Below are 22,611 nucleotides of genomic sequence, written 5' to 3'. Positions count from 1 at the left end.
AATTTGATCCGGATAATCTTTTGGAGGAATTGACTAGACCATATCATCCGGTCCATGTCTTACACTTCTCCAGGAAAAAAATGACATAGAAAGTTACCTGGGGATTTTGGTTTCCGGCTCTCAGACAGGCATGGAGGAACCTATTTCTTTTTTTGTTTGGAAACCCTGATTTCCTGGGGGGTGTGGAGCATAACATTTTTCAGTTGTGGAAAGAAAAGGGGCTGTATTGTTTGGGACATTTTGTACATCCCGAATTGAATGAATTATACTCTTTCCAACAGCTGCAGGAGGAGTGGGGGAAATTTCTAACAAAGGGATTTGTTTCCTTCCTTCAAGCCAGACATTATTGTTTTAAGTAGTGGCATTGGGAATTTAAGAAATATCACCTTTTTTTCAGAGAAAGATGAAACTTTCCTTGAAATCACATCAAAATGTAATAGTTTCTGCATTTTGATAGATCACATTTAAAAAGCATCAGGATACTAAAAATTTGGGTGATTTAGCTGCCAAATGGAGAAAGGATCTAGGTGTGGATCTGGGGGTTGATATATGTGTGAAGCTTTTGCAGTGCTCTATAAGTATCTGCAACCTGTGAATTTGAGAGAAATTCAATTTAAGATATTATATAGGACTTAATTAACTAGAGAAAGAGGTGCTAAAATGCACTTGTGGGATTCTGACTTGTGTTTAAAATGTAATTATCAGTGTAGAAGCTTATGTCATATGTTTTCTGAATTGTCCTAAATTACAGTTACATTGGAGACAAACCCTTGTCATTTTGAATAAGGTGTTAACATTGTAAGGTATTACATTCAGTGGAAGAGCAGAATGATCTATTTGCACTGGTTTGATAGTGCCATAAACCTGCCAGCAGGGAGTCCGAAATTCTTTAAGTGTTTCTATTTCCGCTAGCAAATATCTTGTTGGAATTCAGATGAACTAACTGCATTAAACGCATGGAAGGCTGAAATATGGACATTTGCTGTGATGGAAGCTTTTAAGCAGAAAGATCTACAAGGCCATAAAACTATTCTGAAGCAATAGGGGTATTTCCCATTGTGGGATGGCTTGAAAGGCTTACTGCAGCGGGAGTGTTAAGTTCTTAGCTCGGGAGTTGGTACATATGATTGATTTTCTGGGGAGAATGTTGAAGTGTAGGGGTGTATGTGTGTATGTGTGCAAAGTAACTGGGAGCTCAGTATTGTCTAAATTTCTGTTTCTTGTTTTTGGGGCTTAGGGGAAAAGAAAAGGATAAATTGTGAGTTTCAAAATGTTGTAATAAGTAACTGTGATGATTAAGTTAATCTGTTGTCCTAATACTGTAGTATTGGGAATGTATACTAAATGGTTGGTTTGTTTTTGATTACTCACATCAAAAATATTTGAAAAAAAAAATGCTACAAAAGCTAGTGGGTAAGAGTTGGACACTCTGAATCCCTAATTTAGTGGAAAAATGTATTAGTGATCATACCTTACAAGGCAAGAATGTCTCTCAACTTTATAGTCTTATTACTGATACACGGGCCAATACAGTACAGGGAAAACGGGCGTCCAACCGGCCGAACCTAATAGCGCCCTGATGGCCCTATTATGTATTCACACGCAATTCAGTAAGTAAAATGTGCAGCCAAGCCGCACATTTTACTTTCAGAAATTAGCGCCTACCCAAAGGTAGGCGCTAATTTCTTCGGGCACCGGGAAAGTGCACAGAAAAGCAGTAAAAACTGCTTTTCTGTGCACCCTCCGACTTAATATCATTGCGATATTAAGTCAGAGGTCCCGAAGGGTAAAAAAAAAAAAATTTTTTAAATTTTGAAGTCGGCCAGCGGCTGTCAGGTCGAAAACCGGATGCTCAATTTTGCTGGCGTCCGGTTTCTGAGACCATGGCTGTCAGCGGGCTCGAGAACCGACGTCAGCAAAATTGAGCGTCGGCTGTCAAACCCGTTTCTACCGCTGGGCCTAATTTAAATACTGAATCGCGCGCACAGGCGAGTGGGCTCTCCCACGGACTTTACTGAATCGGCCCGACAGTTAGCATCACAAAAGATCCAAACCTTTATTGCAAAATGGAATGATGAGCGTCACTTCTCGTTGGATGAGGATGACTGGGATTCTCTGTGGCAGAAACCACATTGTCTCTATTTGCCAGAGGCAAGTCAAATTAATGGCGCAGTTTCTCCACCTCTCATATAGCTATACTGACTTCTTTAGCAAACTTTTCTCCAGCAGCATCTTCAACGTGCTGGAAGGTACTTATATGTGGTGATTTTGCCCTAAGCTACATCACCTTTGGGAGGATGTTGAAGCTGAGATTAAAACCATGTATAAACGTGATATTTTTGCTTTCACCAACATACACAGTAAGTTTTAATTATCAGTAAATTTGGCAAATTAACTGATAATTAAAACTTACTGTGTATGTTTCAGGAGCACTCTAAAATGGTGAATTTCTTATCCATATTCTCTATTTCACCATTTTGTACATCATTTTCACATGTGTAACTATTAGCCTTACATATTATCTCATCAATGTCTTACAAAATAATATTCCAGACAGCAAGCAAAACAATACTGTTAAATCATATAAAAAGGACCTGTAAATACTGTTGCGATGCTGCTTGTGAGCTAGGCCCACAAGCAGCCTCTCACCCCTTACCTGCAGCGCGGCCTGGAGGCCCTCACTGCCGCCACAGTTCCCGCGCGGCCTGGTGGCCGCTGACCACTGCTGCTGCCACCAACCAGGCCTTCCATGCGGCCTGGGAGCCACATCGATCGCTGCCTTCTCCGCGGTGGGCAAGCCGCCGCCGACCATCTTCCTCTCGTGGCCTAGAGGCTGCCGCTCTTCATCACACGGCCTGGAGGCCACCGCCAACTAGAATCCTCTTCCACGGCCTGGAGGCCGTTCCGGAGCTCCTCTTCATGCGGCAGTGTTATGGTTATTGATGTTTGGTTGGATCCTTGGACACTGTGGCAGCTGACTACGCCCACGGGCGGCAGTGGACCACAGTGTCAGGCTAGACTCTGGACACACAAACACAGATTTGAATCTTTTATTAAACAGTTTTGGAAACCACCAGAGGTGGCAGTAGTGAGTAGTGGAAGTTGAACCCGGCTGGGCAGGTCTCCCACAGAATGCTGGAACAGCGGAACCTCTGCTAGGCTGTGTTGTAGTGGAAAGAGACTGAGAGTTATGAGTACACAATGAAAAGCATTCAGAGTCCCAGGTAGAATTAGGAGAAGCTCCGAGACAGGGAGAGCAGGCCCTCGAGGAGCGAGTACCTAATCCCTTAGAGCAGAGAGACTCAGTTGTATTGTACTCACGTAGCAGTAACAGAGATTCCACTAGACGAGAGGTCTGGCACCAGAACAGAGGGCAGGCCCTCGAGGAGCGAGTACCTGGTTCCAGGGAAGCAGTACTGTGGAATAGATGGTAGTTGTACTCACAGATGGAAACTGTTAGTGAAGTCTTCCAAGTAGAAAGGTTTGACGATGCAGGCATCGACTCAGGGAACATTGGCCCTCGAGGAGCGAGTACTGGTTTCCTGATAGCACCTGAAAGAAGCAGAAGAGGCCCCAGAGGAGCGGGTACCCCATTAGCAACCCCGAAGGGTGTAAGAGTTCCAGATAGCACTGGAGCGGCAGAGCAGCTTTGGTACGGAGAACGAATCCCATCCGTAGAGTTTCTGTTACTAACTCAATGAGCTAGCAAATACTGTAGGCTTAAATATCTGGGCAGCGTGACGTCATATCAGGGGGACGCCCCTGAGGTTCGCGCCAACGTGGAAATAAAGATGAGGGTGGCGTGCGCGCATGTACGCCCTAAGGTACCTTGAAGAAGCATGGCAGGAGGCAGCACCAAAGCCGGTCCGGGGTCGCCGGAGAGGTTGGCAAACAGACGCCGCGGCAGCCAGTAGTCCGAGGTGAGCGGGAGGAGCCGCAAGTAGTGAGAGGCGAAGCCGTCGTAGACCGGTCTCAACAGGCAGGAAGCTGCCATCACCTTCTTTTCGCGGCAGGGAGCCACTGATGTCGGGGCCTGCTATGCGACAGGGACGCCCTCATCACTGTCCCTGGTCTTGTCTCTTCTTAGGTGCATGTCCGCGTCTCTTCTGTATATTTAAAGGGCCCTCAGTGGGCAGCCCTCCAGGGCTCCTCCCAATGTCGTTCCTGAGGCGTCTCTTCTTCAGCCCTATAAAAAGGGCCATTCTTCAGTCTTTGCCTTCACAAGGAGCTGCCTGCTCCTGGATTCTCCGCTGTTTATTTTATTTATTTATTTAGGATTTTTATATACCGACCTTCTCAATACAAGTATCAAATCAGGTCGGTTTCCATAGAACAAAACTGTTGCGGTTAAGGCGTTACAATAAACAGAGTTTCTGCACATAAGAACATAAATAAATATTACATAGACAACAATAACTCGTCAAAATAACGTGAATAAATATAGGGAATGGCTAAAAAAGGGGTAGTGTAACTTGGTATATACAGTTAACAGAAAACTGTTAACTGTTAACTGTTAACTGTTAACTGTTCAGCTCTTCGTCCAGGAGGCTCCGACGTCCATCCTTGCTTCTTCAAGGCACTCTGTTTCTTCGTGGGATTTCCCTTGTCTTCCTCTGTAGTTCCTGATCCTTCGTCTTCATCTTCGTTCCATGTCCTGGTCTCTCATTGGGTCCCGTCTCCTCGTCTCCAGATGTCCTTGTCGCTAAATGTCCCGATGTTCCTGTCTCCTGATGTCTTCATCTTCTGATGTCCAGTCTCTGGATGTTCCTAGTCCTGATGTCCCCAGTCCAGAAGTACCTGATGTGCCATGCTTCGTGTTCCTGATGTCCAGATGTTCTGGTGTCCTGAGGTACCGGTGTCCTGTCTACATGTTGTCCTATGTTCCAGTCCTGATCCTGATGGTTCCGGGTTCCGAGTCCAGATCCTGATGTCCTTCTCGTCAGCAGCACAAGCCTCCGGAAGACCCTTGCTTTTAATGTTCTGAGTTCAGAGTCTTGAATCCTGAGTCTTGTATCCTGTTCCCGGTCTTCAGAGTACCTTGTGCCTGCTTCTGTCCTTGACCTAGATCCTGAGCCTTGTCGTCGTCGTCTGGGTATCCCGAGTCTTCGTTCTCGTCTGAGTATCCGGAGTCCTCGTCTGAGCATCTTGCATCCAAGTTCCAAGCATCCCCGTCTCGTTGAGTTCCAAGTTCCAAGTGTCCTCATCTTTTTCTAGCCTTGTCCAAGTCTCGAGTTCCTGTCATGTTCCAAGTTCTAGTACCATTGCCTGTCCTCGACCTCTGTCTGTCTTGTCGCATCTGCCGTCCCAATACAGCAGGTCTGAAAGGGCTATAGAGACCAGCATTGCGTTGCTGGGTCTCTCCCGGTGCGTTCAGGTTTGGCAGTGTCAGGGCTCTAGTGGGCAGTCTGTCTGCCCATGCTTGGACACGTCTTGCCTGCCTCGATGCTTCAAGGAGCTCCTCTCTGCAGTCACACCGTGGTCCAAGGGCACACCAATCTCCCTGGAATTGGGACCGCTCCCTAGCGCTCCCTCAACAAATACTGGGTGCAATTCATATTATGTCTATAATCTTCTTCTTAATAGATTAGTTTTACCAAAACTAATCTGGGTATATGCAAGTGTGTTTTCCGCTTCAACTTTTACAAAACTGCTTCTGCTGCACTTGACTGATACAGCCAGTCAATATCAAAATTTAACTCTTAATCTGCTAGCTGGCTTTAAGTAAATGATGTTTTTACTTTTAATTAAGCCATATTTCCATTTTGTGTGCGTGTGACCTTGAAGCTTAGGAGAAGGGAGGGGCAGGGGGAAGCTGTTAAGGGGGGCCATGGGCTGTGGGCTACTGGGAAGGGAGGGCTAGCAAGGGAACTGTAGGCTATGAAGGGCGAGGGGAAGCTGCAAAGGGGGGCTGTATGGGCTGTGAAGGGAAAAGGGGGGCCTCGGCGAAGCTGTGAAAGGAAGGCTATGGGCTTTATGCAAAGGGGGGCCTGGGCTGTGAAGCGAGAACTATAACAGTATGTTTCTCAGTAAACTCAAAGCTATGTGCTAATAACTGTAACTTAGTATAAACCATAACTGTATGACAGTATTTCTCTCTCATAAGAGACTAAATTAACCCTTGAGTGATCCATTGAGATGACTTCCACAAGACTGTCCATACCCAATATAATATGCGAGAAGGTTTGTACACATGCTGCAGATGTGGGTTTCTCCCCTTCCCCCTCCTCTTCACCCTCACTCACTGCTAATCCCACAAGCTCTGGATGTCAGAGTTTGCCTTATATAGGAGGAGCTGGAAACGTCATCAGAAGGGGCCGCAGGCCTAGGAGGGTGCATGGCCTGATGCAGCAGCGGCAGCAGCGTTCCAGGAGGACCACGTGTGGCATGTCGGAGCGGGGAAGGCTACTCTGCCCCGTGGGGTCTGAGGTCGTGGCTGATGAGCCGGACAACGGCTGAGGGATGAGAGGATGGTGATGGCTGGGAGCCGTGACCAGGGCGCCCGGGGCTGCTAGGCCAGGCCGGCATCGGCGGGTGAGTGCAGCCGCCCTCATGTCCCTGTGGTCAGAGATTGTAACACCTTGATGAACTGGATTGGGCTCTATGGGTCTCTAAGAAGGAAGCATACAAACTTTCTTGCCACTGAAAAGATTCTAAGGTGCTTCTCAGTGAGTAATATGGAGGAGTACTAACTAAGAGTATTCTCCTCTACTCATTGGCTCCCTGACACAAGAGCAAGTAAACTGTTGCATATAGGGTCCACTACTACACCCCACTTATAAGCCCATAGCTATGGCAGGTGTGGCTGTAGTGGCAGTGGAGATGGTGCACAATGTCCATATCAGTGAGCCACTGCTTCCCCAACCCTAATACCCAAAAAGGGTCTCCAGCATCTGGTACTTAAAATGTAGGCAAACAAACCATCTGAGTTCAGAACTCTAGCATCCCATCTCCTAGTGAACTTAAAGAATCACAATGTTTTGAGGGATCCACTCTGACAACCCCTTGGTTTGCATCAGGTCTTGCATGTACTGGTGCCTGAGAGACTGATAGTAGGCTGTGCCATTATCCCCTTAATAGAGCTTCCTCCTATGAGAACCTAGAGGACTAGTACCCTAGAGCTCCTTGGATTTGACCACCTCAATCCAATGCAGAATCTACTGCTTTTCGAATCCTGGAACCTGGATGCAATAACTCCATCTGCCGCACCATTAACAGGACAACAATATCCCAGGAGGCACCTGGACTCTTCCATCTGTCTGCAACTCAGTGGAATGGCAACCAGCATTCTCCTCATGAGGTCTCTACAAAGGAGGTGATACAGACATTGCTGCTCTTAAAGGAGTCCTCAGATCCTATTTCTAGAAGGACCTAACTGAGAGTCTGTCAGGATTGTAAGTGGCTAACAGACATTAATTGTCCACATCCAAGGAATCGATGTTCCATATCTATGGGTGCATGGAGAAACAGATGTTTCATTCCCATGAGTACATTGAAGAACCAATTCTTAATTTCCATGTATGCATCGGTTCTGATGTAAAGCGTCAGCAATTGCTGATTGTTTCTATGCTCTGGTCTTCTGGAGCTTTCCTTCCAGCTCCTTCTCAAACTGCATATGCCAGGCAGGAGGGGAGGTCACAACTTCCTGAGCTCCAGATGCAAACAAGTCATTTGGACCCTTGGAGACTAGTGTGATTCCCATAATTGTGGTGAGAATGAGCTCTCCTCCCCATGGTAATGCCTTGGGGGATTCATGGAAAAAATACTCTCTCCTGGCATCACAAAGCTTCTGCATCAAGAGGAAATTTGATGCCATATGGATGTCCTGCTGGTGGTTGCTGCCTTCCTGAATCCTTCAGTGTTGAAGCCTCCGATATCGATGCTTCAGACCTCAATGCCCTTCAGCTGGGCTAAGTCTCCTGATCCAGACCACACCCCAATCTATCACGGGGTGAAAAGACCTAGCTCAGCCATGCAGGGGACAAATATCTACAGGCCCCCTGTGGCATCCGAAGAAAGATGAATACATGAACTGAAGACTGGGGAAAAAACTAGACTGAAATTGTCCTGGGGCACCAGGACCACTGCACCATGTGGCTGACTGAGAATAAAAAAAAAAAGAATATTTAATGGACAAAACTTACCTAAAGGACTAGAGCAGGGGTGGCCAACTCTGGTCCTCAAGAGCCACAAACAGGGAAGGTTTTCAGGATACCCACAATGTATTTGCATTCAATGAGGGCAGTGCATGCAAATTTCTCTCATGCATATCCATTATGGGTATCCTGAAAACCAAGCCTGTTTGTGGCTTTTGAAAATTGGAGTTGACCACCCCTAGACTAGAGGAGAAAAAATACCCACAATGCCCTGTGAAAAAAACAGTTTCTGTAGCTGTAAAATTTTTCATTGCGGCAACTGTGGGAGAGAGAGATTCCGTAGAAAAGACGAGACTGAGGGGCCCTGCAAGGAATGCAAGGGAATGGATAGGACTGCACATGCCTAATAGGGCATTCTCAAAGCTTCTAGAAATTTTGAGATTAAAGTTCCATGCCAGACTCTATCTGATGATGTCAACCATTTCAGAACTGCCATTCTGCTTGTCCTCAGAGAATGTCTCTGTGTAAGTCTCTGGTGAGACCTTATTGGTGTAATTTTGGAGATCGCACTTTAAAAAGAATATAAAGCAGATGGAGTCAGTCCTGAGGATGGCTTCTAAAATGGTCTTCATCGTAAAGCATATGGAGACAGAATTAAAGATCTAAACATGTATACCCTGGCACAAAGGAGGGAAATGGGAGATAGATATAATTTAGACATTTAAATACCTCTAAGGAATAAACGCACAGGAGCTAAGCTTCTTTCAATGGAATGGAGGCTCTGGAACAAGGGGGTCATGGAATGAGGGTAAAGGGGGGTAGACTCGAGTAATCTAAGGAAATATTTCATTACAGAAAGGATGGTGGATGCATGGAACAGCCTCCCTGTAAAGGTGGTGCAGACAAGGACAGTTATCTGAATTCAGGAGAGTATGAGACAAGCACAGAGGAGCTCTGAGAGATAGGAAGGTACTTTGTGATCCTAGCGGATACTTATGACCTGGATTGGCTACTATCAGAGACAAGATGCTGAGCTTGTTGGACCTTTGGTCTGGCCCAATATGGTAATTCTTATGTTCCATGAAGCTGAGCAAGAGATGTGGCTGGGTAGACTGGATGGGCCATATGATCTTTATCTGCTGTCATGTCTATGTTTTTATGAGGGTTGTTATAAAATTACCCTATTTAGGAGAGTTGTTTTTTTTTAAATAAGCAAGCCACACTCTGGGCTTTCTGCAAATTAATCAAATTCTTGAAGCTGAGGGATAACTAGTAAGAAGGGTTCGAAGTTCAAGACCATCTGCTTTGTTTTGCTTCTAGAGATGGCCAAGTGGAGGAAAAGTCTGTCCATGTCCTCAAGCAACTTTCACCTAGTAGCCCAGTAGTGCAACCTGAGACTGTGCTACTGGAATGAAGAACCACCTAATGGTTAGAGCGATGAGCTGTGAACTGGGGTTCAAATCCAGCTCCTCCCTCCCTTCCTGCCCCCCCCCCCCCCAGCTGATTCTCTTTGTGACTCTTGTTGCCTCAGTTAGATTTAAGGGATTTATTGTACCTGAATACTTATTGCCATTGTACAACTGTGTAGATTTAGTAGTGCTATATAAAAAGAAGTATTTTTATTAAACTTGGAAAATCCATGACTCTACAGTTTGCTAGGAGGTAAAAGCACGTCCAATTTATTTCTAGGCTTTTTCATGTCGTATATGAAACATTTAGAAAAGTAATTACAAGGTTCAGAGAAAATAATAGTTGGCACATGACACATGGTATGTTGAAACAAGTAAAGCTCCCAAGGGAGATCATTCATTTTAAGAAGATTAATTCTCCCGGCCCTTGACAGATGTAAATATGCAAACCTCCCAAATCTTAGAATTTACGAAGCAGAGAAAAGTTGACCCACCCACTCTCTATTTAATTTAAAGTGTTCACTCCTAGCCAGGTGAGTCTCCTCAATCGAACCATGAAAATTCTGATATAGCGACCATATAAATCTCAAACTAAACCAAGCAGGTGCAAAATCTGCAGCTACAAAAGTATGCGCGGAGCTGGTCAGCCACAGATTTAAAAAAATGGAAACTTCACAGGGGAGTTTTCCTTTGAAAATTTACTTGCAGGCCCACAGCTATAAAGTACTCAGTGGACTACAGGCTTTAAAAATTGTCCTTGCTCAATATGAGGTGTGGAAAAAGAGATCCACTCGTACCAGATTTTTGTCTGTATCAAAAAAAAAGGGGTGGTTTTGGACATCGGGAGGGTTATTTTACAGCTGTACGAGCAGGGCTAAAGTCTGCGTGTAACTTGTATGTGCGGACTTTAGCCAGCATTTTCAAAGTGAATTTATATACACAAATTCACTTTGGAAATGCCCAGGGAAATAGGTCTGGTACGATCATGGATTAACTTGCACGAAGTTACACTTTTTCTTTGTAGGGTGTGATCTGTGCAGGTTAACTTATGCGGTTAGGGCCTGATTTTCAAAAGCATTTACAAACTTAAAAATGGGTTTTACACCTGAAAATGAACTTTGCCCATGTAAGTGGGCTTTTGAAAATTGCTGCAGTATATGTCATTGAATTGTTCATAGGTTTTATGCATGTAAGAGCACCTTACATGGGTAAATGGCTTTTGAAAATTGCTACAATAGTATGTTGCATTTACACATGTAAAATCCTTTTGAAAATTATGCCCATACTTTTTAAAATAAAAAAATTATGTGTGGACGTTGCAACTCCGCCACCCCTCCCTCTCGGAACGCTCCTTTGCAGTTCCTTCCTTCATCCTTTTACATGCACTGAGCCAAAGGGACTATTTTGAAACAGCAATTTCTGTCTGTAAAACCTGATTTTATGCGTGTAAATGGCTTTGGAAATTCAGACCTGTCTGGGGGGGGGGGGGGGGCAGGCAATTTTCAGTTTTGTCATGGAGGTTTCAGACCTACAGAGTTTCCCTTTAAAATTCCGACCAGCAAAGTCCCTGGGAACAGAAGGTACTCATGGCCTCTGCTCCTGCTGTTTGGGCCGATCCATGGCGGGGGAAAATACATACAGAGGTTTGGCCATCCAGTCTCCGCACATACTTTAATTCCTCCCTGGGCTCTGGGAATGCTTCTCTTCCTCACACATGCACCAAGGGCGGGCAATTTTCAAAAGACCAAATTATGAAGGTAAATGTTATGTTTATGAACTTAAAACACTCTTGCCCTCCCCAAGATGGGGAGGGCAAATCTTAATGCCCCATGGGCATTAAGATTTGCTCAGCCGCATCCACTTTTAGCAATGCCAGGAAACTGTTCTGTCATGCCCTTCATTCTTTTTGGAGGCATAGAGACTCTCGGATTCATCACAGAAAGAATATCATCATATACGAACGATCTTTACAACCATCCTCGAATATCTACAGGAGACTAGATCTGTGCACTGCAAAGGCAGTTGAGATTGCTCCCAGGCAGAGAAAGCGAGCGTTGCCAAGACCAGCCTTACTGCACCTCATAGCTCCGGACAGAGATTCAAAAGAAATGCCTTTTATGTTTCATCACTGACTTGGAACAATTTACCCACGGCGCCTCTGGAGCCACTCTGAAAGAGACATCCGCACCAATTTCAAACCGGTATTCCCACTCCACCCTGATTAAATCCTTTATGTCATTAAAAATAAACCCTCTAAACATTCTACATTGAGATACAGTACAAACATTACAGGGAGCAGTCAGCAAGAGCTCAGTCCGGGCAAGGCTTTTGACAGTAGTGAGTTTCTTTTAATAACTGCTGCTTTGGAACATGGGAAAATAAAACGACTGGAAGCGAAAGGGAAGAAACGAAAAAGGAGAACTAAGAAATGAAAAGAAGATCTAAGACGTGGCGTGAGGTATAGCTACTTGTCTTGAGGTTCACTGCCCTGTAATGCTCTGGGGCATTGCCTAAGCCCCTTCTTTCCACTTTCCCTTTGACGAGTTTGAAAAAGAATTTGACTCCAATTTATTCGGCATTCAAGTTGAATCCATTTGAAACTCATTGGAGGGAAAGCTGAAATGACGATGATGACTCTTGCTATTGCTGCTGCTTAAACCCTGCAGGAATTTAATCTCCAGGTCAATGTAAGATAAATTCTTTGGCTCTTTTTAGAAACTGTGCCTCATTCAGAAACTTACAGAATTAGTATGGGTGCATTTTAGCTCAAGGAGATTTGCGTAATTAGAATTTGTGATGTGTAGAATTGGGCTGGTATTCCAGTACCTTGATTTTTATGAACAACATTTTATGGATTATTTGCTATTACTGCTACAATTATCAGTTCGTAGGACACATTAGGATTAAATACATCACAAAAAAAAAAAAAAGGAAGTGGTTATACGGTAATTTATTGAAGTGAGAAGGAATCCGTCACCTGATTGGATTGCAGATGAAGAAAAAAATGTAATTGAAATTCAGTTATCTTCTCCCCTAAACTTCCTATCAGTCTGTGAATTGTAGTGGGGGTTAATGAACTGTGTAGGCTTGCTTGACAATACCGCCAAGCACAATTGCATAGCACTCTCACTTCCCAGGCTGGGAAGGAAAGGTTTGTGAATCTTCAGACATGTGCAGGTCAAGATCCAAAGCCGTTTGTTGGGGGGAGAGAGTAAAATGCATTTTACACACATATATCGGCCTTCCCTTAATGCTCGTCATTTTAGCCGCAGGACGAAGAGGCGTCCCTGGCGTTTTTAGGTTGGGGAGGAAAATAGCGCATGGCGATGGCATTTTCAAATCTCCGCATTATATACCCCACAAAAAAAGTGCCCACGAGAAAAGCAGGCCGCAAATGCCCGTGGGTACTTTGCACCCATTGCAGGTTTCAGAGCGAAAATATGTGCGTCCATTCGCTTTGGAAATTGATGGAAATTTTACACAGTGAAATGGGTAATAAAACCCTTTTTACCATATGTGAGGTTCACCCACGGGGAACTTCACTAATGGTCCGCGTTGGGCAAAGTCCCATATTTAAAACATGTGCATGCACTGAAAGGAAAGAGGGGCGCAAAGTGCTAAAAATATCCTGGGGAAGGGAGAAAGAGCAGTTCGAGCTTGCTCTGTAAATGCTGAACATCTGAATGTTTTAATGCGTTCAGGGCCAGTGCTAGCTTTTTTCTTGTTGCCCTGTATAAGCCATTACTGTACTGCCCATCTTCACCCTACCTCGATTCATTCAGTCTCTGTCCTGGGCCCATCCAAAAAAAAAAAAAAAAAAAGGCCCAGCTCCCTCCAGCAATCTATATTTTTAATAACTGACCTGCCACATGCCCACCCCCTACAGAACCCATGGTGAGTGGAAGGGTATTAGGTACCCTAGACAAAACCTTACAGTCTTGCACACACACATACAAATTATGCATTTATAATATAACAGATTTTAAATGAAAAAGAACATTCAATAGCACAGTCTTCTGAGGTAAAAATATCACTTAAAACATGCATATTATATTTACAATTTCTACTGTGATGCCAACAAGAAAATTCTACAAAAAAAGACACTAGGAACTCATATGGAATTAGATTTTTTTGTAATATATATTGGGTGTGGGTTTGGCCCTCAGAAAGCCATGAATAAACTGAATTACCATTACAATGTAGTAAACCTCCCATACTAAAACAACCCTAACTGCCAGCACACAAACAGTAAAAACCTTATCAATGAAAAGGCAACAGTGCACATATTACACCTGGTCCTAGAACACCAATACACCTCCTATTAGGAAAACAGAAAGAAATCATATTGCTATGGATCCCTACACAGAAACTACATGCCAGCAAAATACCTCACTTCTGGTGCAGATGCAGAACACAGACAGACCCTGATCAAATACAGAATAAAGAGCACAGAAAGTATAAATAGACATGTGCAGAGAAGAACTGAACTGAAACCCACAACAAGCCAGCCTCTATATAAAGAGCAACAATGAAAACACAGAAACAGTATCATTCTTCATAAAACATTAAACAATAAAATCAAGAAATATAAAATATAAATCATAATAGTAAAACCATATTCATAAAAATAAATATTTCAAATCAGTTAACAAAAAGAAAATATCCAAATTTTTTTTCCAAAACCAATAAAATATTTCAAAACAGCAGACACATCAAAGTCTAAGCAATAATTAAAACAAATAAGGATTTAAAAAAATCCTCTCCATACTTGGGAACTTTTTATTTCCAGATACCCTGAAATTGTCATGGATTAATGGGGGAGAGGAGGTGAAGGCTCACACAGACACAGTCAACTCAGGCAGTTTCCCATTCAAATACACACAGACACACACACACACAGACATCCACACTGGCAGGCTTCCTCTTTCACACACACACACACGCACACACACATACACACACAGGCTGTTATATGGCCACTTGTGGCGCCACAGCCTTTTTTTTTTTTTTGACAGCCAGCGGCCATGTGGTCTCTCCTTTTTGGCTGCCAGTGGGTTGGGCTCTGCCGATGGCCCCCCAGCCTTTCCTGCTGCCTCTGTGCCCCCCCCCCCCGAGTGTGCCACCTCATATAAATGCACAGTATGCACACTCGGTCATGCTGAGCCTGAATGCATTGTTGATTGGTATTTTAAAATTATTTACTCAGTCTTCATCCTCCTTGATCTATCCGCTACTCAAGACATTGTTGATTACCATCTACTTGACACGATGTACTCGAATGAATTTCAGGACTCGGCTCCATCCTGGTTTTCTTCATATCTCTGTCGTTGTACTTTTACTGTATTCTCTGGTGGTTCTTCCTCCACTGCTTTTTCACGATCAGTTGGTGTGTCTCAAGGCTCTATCCTGGGCCCTCTACTCTTTTCTATCTACACTTCTTCCCTTGGCACTCTGATTTCCTCCCATGGCTTTCAGTACCACTTTTTATGCTGATGACGCCCAGTCTACCTCTCTATGCCAGAAATTTCACCACAGATCCAGTGCCAAATTTCAGCCTGCTTGTCTGACATCACTACAGGGATGTCCCACCGCCACCCTAAACTTAACATGGCCAAGACAGAAATTCTTGTCTTCTCCCCTGTTCCATACCATCTTCTCATTCCCTCTTTCCTGTTTCTGTGGATGGCACTCTTATCATCCTGGTTCTCTCGGCCTGTTACCATGGGGGACCATCTTGATGCTTCTCTCTCCTCTACGCGCATCCAAAGCACTGCTAAGGTATGTCTGTTCTTCCTCCATAACATTGCTAAAATCTTTTCCTTCCTTTCTGAGCATGCTACCAAGATGCTCATCCACGCTCCTATCACTTCCCGCTTAGACTACCTTCATCTGCTCTTCGCTGGCCTCCCAATGAACCGTCTTTCTCCGCTGCAATCTATTGAAAATTCAGCTGCACGGCTTGCTTCAACATTGCTATGACCATGATGTGACTCCTCAAGTCGCTGCATTGCTCTCTGCCTGCTTTCGCATACAGTTCTGGCTTCTCATACTCGCCTGCAAAGTGATTCACTCCGCAGCTCATTACCTATCTTCTCTTCTCTCTCCCTATAGCCTTCCCTGTGAACTCCAATCCTTGAGCAAGTCACTCTTACCTGTGCCCTTCTCCTCCTCCGCCAACTCCCAACATCACACTTTCAACCTTGCAGTGCTGCGTGCCTGGAACAGACTTCCTGAGTTGGTCATGCTTCCTCTCTGGCCGCATTCAAGTCCAGTTTAAAAACTCACTCCTTTTAAATCCTAAGTACTTCTTTATAATACACTTCTGACAGATCAGATTCTTGTTTTCTTATGTACATAAGAATGTAAGAAGTTGCCAATTCTGGGTCAGAACGAGGATCTATCAAGCCCAGCATCCTGTTTCCAACAGTGGCCAATCCAGGATACAAGAACCTGGCAAGTACCCAAACATTAAATAGATCCCATGCTCCTAAAGCCGGTATGTCTTGACTAGATTGTAAGCCCCATGGAGCAGGGACTGTCTGTTATGTGTGGCTGTACAGCAGTGCATATATCTAGCAGCGTTTTAAAAATGATACATATAAACAGTAGTAGTAGTAGTAGTAGCAATTTGTCTGGAAAACATGCAACATTTCTTGTTTTCCATAAGGAAAAAATAAATTGTAATTCATGAATAGTGTATGTACATTTGAAGGGTGGCTTCCTTCCACTTCCTTGCATATGACATGAAAATGGGACTCTTTTTTTTTTCCTTTTAAAGAAGTGCTTTCAGCACTCCCAGTTAGGGAAATAGTCATTTCCAGCAGAAGAAAAAAATAGATCCAGCCAGGGGCAGACTGACCATTCGAGCAATAGGGCAGTGCCAGAGAGCCCACAGCAATAGCGGCCCACAGGCCCACTCTCCCCTAGCCTCAGATGGGTGGTTAGAAGCCAATGACCCTTATTGCCCAGGAGCCCAGATGGCTGTCAGTCCGCCCCTGGATCAGGCCTAGTATACTGTTAAACTACAAGTCCCTAAAGCAGAGGAAACGGGAGAGGATTTTAGAGGAAAAAGAAACTGGTGGGCATGCTGATGTAGTTAAGCCCTAGGGAAGAGTGCCAATCCAAGGATTTCAGCTCGTCACCATGTTTGGAGTTTGGAAGGAATCTGATTTTGTTTGTTTGTTCCAAGACTCAGCGTTCCTTGCCTTCTTCTGGACTACCACACAGAGAGAGCTGTTAAACCTTTAGGAGAAAGCTGGAGTGGATGGACCTTGGGTCGTCTTTCATCCTAACCAAATATTGTTCAGGGCAGATTGGAATCACATTGCCCAAACAGTATAACAGCAAGAGGGAGTGAAAGACAGGGTGAGATGGGAGGGTGGGGGCCTGGGCATAGTAAATTTTATTTAGCAAAGGACAAAATACCCAGCTTCTCAATGCCTTCGGACTGATAAGCTATGAGGGAAAATAAAAGCAAGCAAATGAATGTAGACTACTGGCTCTGCTGAAAGTCCCCCCCACCGCGTGGTCAGCAAGTGTCGCCCCGCACCAAGATAAGAGGCGAGGCCCATAGGCCAGAGGGAAGGAACGCTGCTCTTTGTTAAGCACGCTGCACTTTACCGTGAGACCTATTTTGCCACTGTAACTCTCGTCTTATTATTACTGCGGATCTCTTCCCTGAGACTTCAACGCTGACTTCCCGATCTGCCACTGGCCCTGCCGTAAGTCCCCGCCCCCCCCCTGTGACATCAGCAAGTGGCGCCGTGTACCAGGATAGAGGCGAGGCCCACAGGCGGATCACCACCAGCAGGCTCTCGTTGAAAGGCCCGCCACGAGTGGGCCCAAGTGTTTTTCTATGATTGTGGGATTTTTATTTTATTTGTTTTACTGTGGATGCTGTGGGTTCTTCCAAAGGGATTCTGGGGAGGGATTATTGTGGAGGGAAGCGGGAACTGCAGGAAGGGGTGCCATTCTGATTGTTAGAAGGCAAGGGAGATATGGAGCTCTGTTAGGATCGCATTATATCTTTTCTAGTCATTGATGCTTAATTTACCCTGGGTTATCACATTCAGTGAGTATAGGTTCTCTAAAAGATAGTTTATTATTAGTTGATTTGAATGCCCATTTTGCTTGTCAGAAGGAAGCAGAAATTACAGATCTGTTGGTGCAATATAATTTAGATATTTTCTTTACTTTTGAATCATGCCACAAGCAGACTGATCTAGCTCTAATACATAATCGGAGATAAATATTTAGACATAGCCAGCTGAGTAAATTAGCTGGATAAGTCTTATCTGCCTAACTTAGCCGAATATTTAGTGGTGCAACCATGCCACTGAATATAGCCGGATATGTTTAAAATTAGCTGGATAAGAAGCTGAATATTCCAAAACTTGCCACTTAGATGGATAACTTTAAGTTATCCGTCTAAATGGCTTTTGAATATCTACCTCTTGGTGTTGTGTAATGCTGACTTCTCGACTGCTGAACTATGTCCTTCTAAGTTTGTGCCAGCACATATTCATAATACGTGCTGCGAGGAGCAAGAGCAGCTCAGTGCAACTGCAGGATGTGGGGTGGTCAACATAAAGTGAAGGACATGGGAATGGCCCACGTAGGATACATGAGTGGGCTGTGTGGAAGTCAACTGCAAAGGAAAGTGCAGACATTGACAAGAGGTGATCGATGTTTTCCTACAAGCAGTGAGGAGAAAGTACAGACGGAGAACAAACATTTGGACACGAAAAAAAGAGAATGAATGTTTGGGTGCAGGTGGTCTAGGGAAAGGAAGTCAGGCCAGAATGATGCATTTAGAAATGATCAATACTTGGCAAAGGAAACTAGAAAAAATGTATATAAGCCTTCTAAGATTGTGACATAGGGAAGGAGGGATCTTAAAAATTTCTAAAATTTTTCTGAGTCTCATGTCTGGTATATTGAGGCTAAAACCATACAGTGTCCAGCGGGGTATAGTTATGTTGGTGTCTCTTGAGAGGATAGAAAATGGAGGGGAGTGTTAATGATTTTTAAACAAAATATAGAAGTAAAGAATTTAGAATTTAAGGAGGCTGATTGTTTTTAAGGCATGATGCTTCAAATTGATACCTGGACTATATGTTTACTCGGCATGGCACCAGGGCAGAAGGTATCTGATTTAAATGTTGTGGTTTCTGTTTTTTTTCTTCTTTACAGCTTTTTTACCACAAATTAATTTTATTAGGAGATTTTAACATATATTCAGAAAATATGCAGGTATCCAATGTGAGGAATTTTATCTTAGTAATGGAGGTAATAAGCTTGAGGCAACTTGTTACTGACCCCACACATCACTCTGGACATACTATAAATCTTGATTTCCTGATCAGGTAGTTGAGAATAAAATCTTTTATATTAGAAATATATTCATACCTTGCTCTGATCATAGGTTTTTGCTGTATGAATGTAACTTAAAAGAGGTGATTGACATGTAGAGGCCTAAAGGTTGTCTGCCAGAACAGATTGGTTAACTTTTTGTCTTGGGAGTACAGAACAGTTCCCCTATTGGAAGAGAGTGAATGGTTAAGATCCAATGCTATACAAAGTACTGCCACCATTTTACATCGTGGAAGCTTATGTTACTCTTACAGGAGCCAGCTTGTCATGGCTGTCCCTGGTTTGTTTTTGTTTTGAGGGATAAAGCCTCTGCAGGCTCAGGGAATGAGTCCTGGAACGGATGAGGAGACGGAGAGAGCTTTTGTTCGTTTAATAACCATGATTAAAGAACTTTTTTTCCCCTTTTTTCTGAGATGGGAGTTTTCTCCCACTCTCTCTATGTCTCAGTTGTTTCCCTTTGTTGTATTCTTTTAAGTTTTGCTGGGTTTTCCCCACTCAGTGTTAGTTTTGGTTTACTATTCAAAGGACAGGTTACTTCGTTGGGAAAGAGCCTGGGATGATTTACAATTGTCAAAAGAGTGAGAAGAAGAAAGAAAGAAGAGAGGAGTCGTCGTGAATCCCTACTAGGTTCACTTATATCTACTGAAGGTATAGAAACATAGAAATGATGGCAGAAAAAGACCAATCGGCCCAGCAGGATCCCACACTTATTTTCCCATACTTATCTGTTTCACCGACCACCAAGTTCAGGGCCCTTGTTGGTAACTGTTTGATTCGAATTTCCTGCCACCCCTGTCATTGATGCAGAGAGTAATGTTGGAGTTGCATCAAAGGTGAATCATAAGGCTTAATGGTTAAGGGTAATAACCGCCGCATCAAGCAAGTTACCCCAATGCTTGTTTACCCAGACTGCACAGATCAATGCCTTGTTGGATGTTGTCTGAATGTAAATCCTCATTTCCACATTTCCCCTTGCCGTTGAAGCAGAGAACAACGCTGGATATGCATGCAAAGTGAAGTATCAGGTTTAATTGGTTTAGGGTAGTAACCAACGCAATAAGCAAGCTACCCCCACACTTATTTGTTTACCCAGACTGTGTAGTTCAGTCTTTGTTGTCTGAATGCAATCCTCTTTTCCACATTTCCCATTGCCGTTGAAGCAGAGAGCAGTGTTGGAGTTGCATTAACCGTGTGAAGGCTTATTGAGTAAGGGTAGTAATCACCAGGTAGTAGCCACCATTCCAGCAAGCCACCCCATGGCTCATTTCTTCATACCCATCCTCTAGCCTATATGGATCCACAGTGTTTATCCCATGCCCCTTTGAAATTCTTCACAGTTTTAGTCTTCACCACTTCCTCCGGAAGGGCATTCCAGGCATCCATCACCCTCTCCGTGAAGAAATACTTCCTGACATTGGTTCTAAGTCTTCCTCCCTGATAACTGGAGAAGAGAAATATAACCAATACCATCCATGTACTATGAAATGGGAGTTGATAGGAGACGTTCTACTGGAGAGATATAAGTCAAGATTTTTTCCTTGGAATCAATCATGTTGAATTATACATTCAAATTACCATCTACTTGGGAGGGAAGTTTAAGTCTTGCCTTACACCATGCAGGAAGGGAGAAGGATGACATTTAGGACCGGACAATTGGCTAAAGTGATTGGATAATTTGACAACAGTAGAGAGGTCAAAAATTTATTTAGATCTGAAAGTGTAACGTCTGGATAGGGAAAATACAGCTGTTAAGAACTTGCAACCATTACACACAAGTTTCAGTAAGCATAGCTTCCAGCGTAGTTATTGCTGCAGTTACCTTTCAAAGAGACCATCGGTGTTGATTACCTAAATTGTGAACTGGGAAAATAAGCAAAGCAATGCACAGGGCCATGAAGATCATTTTTCTCCCTGCTAAGGGAATCATGGCCACTCAGACAGGTGGACGTCAAGTGAATATGAGGTTTGAGATCAGCGTCCCAGGGGTTACTGCGTGTGCCATCCCTCAAGCAGTTAAGACTTGACGAATCCCATGAGCGCGTTTTTGTATCCAAGGCCCATCCTTATAGAATAGGAGTAATCAGGGGTGAATCATCACTGTTGAAATTTCAAAAGGTGGTCAAAGCACATTTTTTCTAATAGGCTTTTGATGTTTGAAGTGCAGTCTGGGCTCGTTTTAGACTGTTTTTATGGCACTGACAATTGATAACTTCATTGATTTTATAAGGATTTTTATCACATTTTTATTTTTATTTATTTATTTAAGGCATTTCTATACTGTCTTTAACAATACCATATTGAGCAAAACGGTTTACAATGATAATAAAATAAAAATAGATCAAATCCTAAAATAAAATAAAAATTCAGAGTACATAAACTTAAAAAATAAAATATTAATACATTTAATAAAAATGAAAATAAAAATATCAGTAGGAGAAAAATACAATTCATAAAAATAAGACCCTACGCTTCCAATTAATGACTTAGTATGCCATAACTATGATCCCTATACTTAAATTACTAAAACAGACAATCAGAACGAAGAGGCCGAAAACCTAAATACAGCAATCAAGTAAATGTACAATTAGGGTGTTGGGTTGTTGTTGGTTCATAGTTACAAATGTTGCGGTTCTGGCCGCGAGTGCTGCGGCCAGACCCTTACCTCCATGCTCCTGGACCTGCTCCCGCTTCCGGAGGCCTGGTTTGCGGCCTGTTTGGCGGCGTTCCCGCTGGGGCTGCGCCACCATGAAGCTTCCCATGGATGTCCTGCTTCTAGGCGCGCGTGCGCGGCACTTGGGCACTTTTCTAGGCCGTTTCCCGCCAGTGGTGACTCCGCCCAATTCCTGACGTCAGACGCCGCGGCCTTAATAAGCTGGCCGCGGACATCCAGTCTTTGCCTTGCAACGGGTTTACCTCCCGGTTCCCTGTTGCGTTGTGCCCCGGAGTGACCTGCCTTGTTATATCACTCCTTTCCTGCTACAGTACCTGCTTGGTTCCTGCTTTCCTGTTACAATACCTGCTTGGTTCCTGCTTGCCTGCTACAGTACCTGCTTGGTTCCTGTTTACCTGCTTGCTTTCTGCTGTCCTGCTACAGCTCCTGCCTGGTTCCAGTACCCGAGTCTTGCTAAAGTTCCTGCCTGGTTCCAGAACCCACACCCTGTTACAGTATCGCTACTGTTCCAGTCTGGTTCCAGTTTCCTGTCCTGATCCACAACCTGCCTAAGTCCCAGCGGCCAGGCCCCTACGGGCTCCTCCCGGGGGAGTACCAGCTTCCAGGGTGAAGAGCATCTATATCCTGCCTGAACATCTGCCTACCGGCCTGCCACTCACTAGAGACATTGATCATCTTTCCCAGTCTCCTGCAGGTCGGCCTAAGGGTCCACTAAACCAAGACTCCCATAACAACAAAAGCTTCTTTTGTGTTTTTATGGCTTTCAGGTATTTCCTGTTCTTATGTTTTTGATTTTATAAGATTCTATTTTATGCATTTTTGTTATAGCTTTGAATGGCTTTAAATGTTATTTTAGTTATTTAGTTTTTAATTATGAATGTTCTTTTGTAAACTGCCTAGTAATGTTGGTAGACAGTCTAGAATTTTTTTTTTAAATACTGGAGTCTGTGCCTGCTTGCTTTGCTCACCAACTCTGCCAATGGACTCTCCACTCTAGATTCCTTGTTTGCATCTAGGTGGAAAATGCAAGGAGTGGCTGGGGAAAGTGACTTTATTGAAAGGAAGG

The 22,611-nt window shown here is 43.9% G+C and overlaps 1 protein-coding gene across 6 annotated transcripts in view; it reads left to right on the top strand.

Moving 5' to 3' along the window:
* The window catches only part of LOC115090915 (proton channel OTOP2-like), a 73,093-nt gene that overhangs the window by 17,466 nt on the left and 33,016 nt on the right, over positions 1-22,611 (top strand). Inside the window, exon 1 of one of the 6 annotated variants that reach the window (XM_029600588.1) lies at positions 11,787-11,960. The exons of the other annotated variants lie outside the window; for them this stretch is intronic. The gene's annotated coding sequence lies outside the window, so the exon portion shown is untranslated. Of the gene's footprint in view, positions 1-11,786; positions 11,961-22,611 lie in introns of those variants that run through there. 6 annotated transcript variants of the gene reach the window in all.

This window comes from Rhinatrema bivittatum, chromosome 4 (assembly GCF_901001135.1).
Source record: "Rhinatrema bivittatum chromosome 4, aRhiBiv1.1, whole genome shotgun sequence".
Classification (NCBI taxonomy): domain Eukaryota; kingdom Metazoa; phylum Chordata; class Amphibia; order Gymnophiona; family Rhinatrematidae; genus Rhinatrema; species Rhinatrema bivittatum.
The sequence above is the reverse complement of the archived record's forward strand: the minus strand, read 5'-3'. Positions and strand labels throughout refer to the sequence as shown.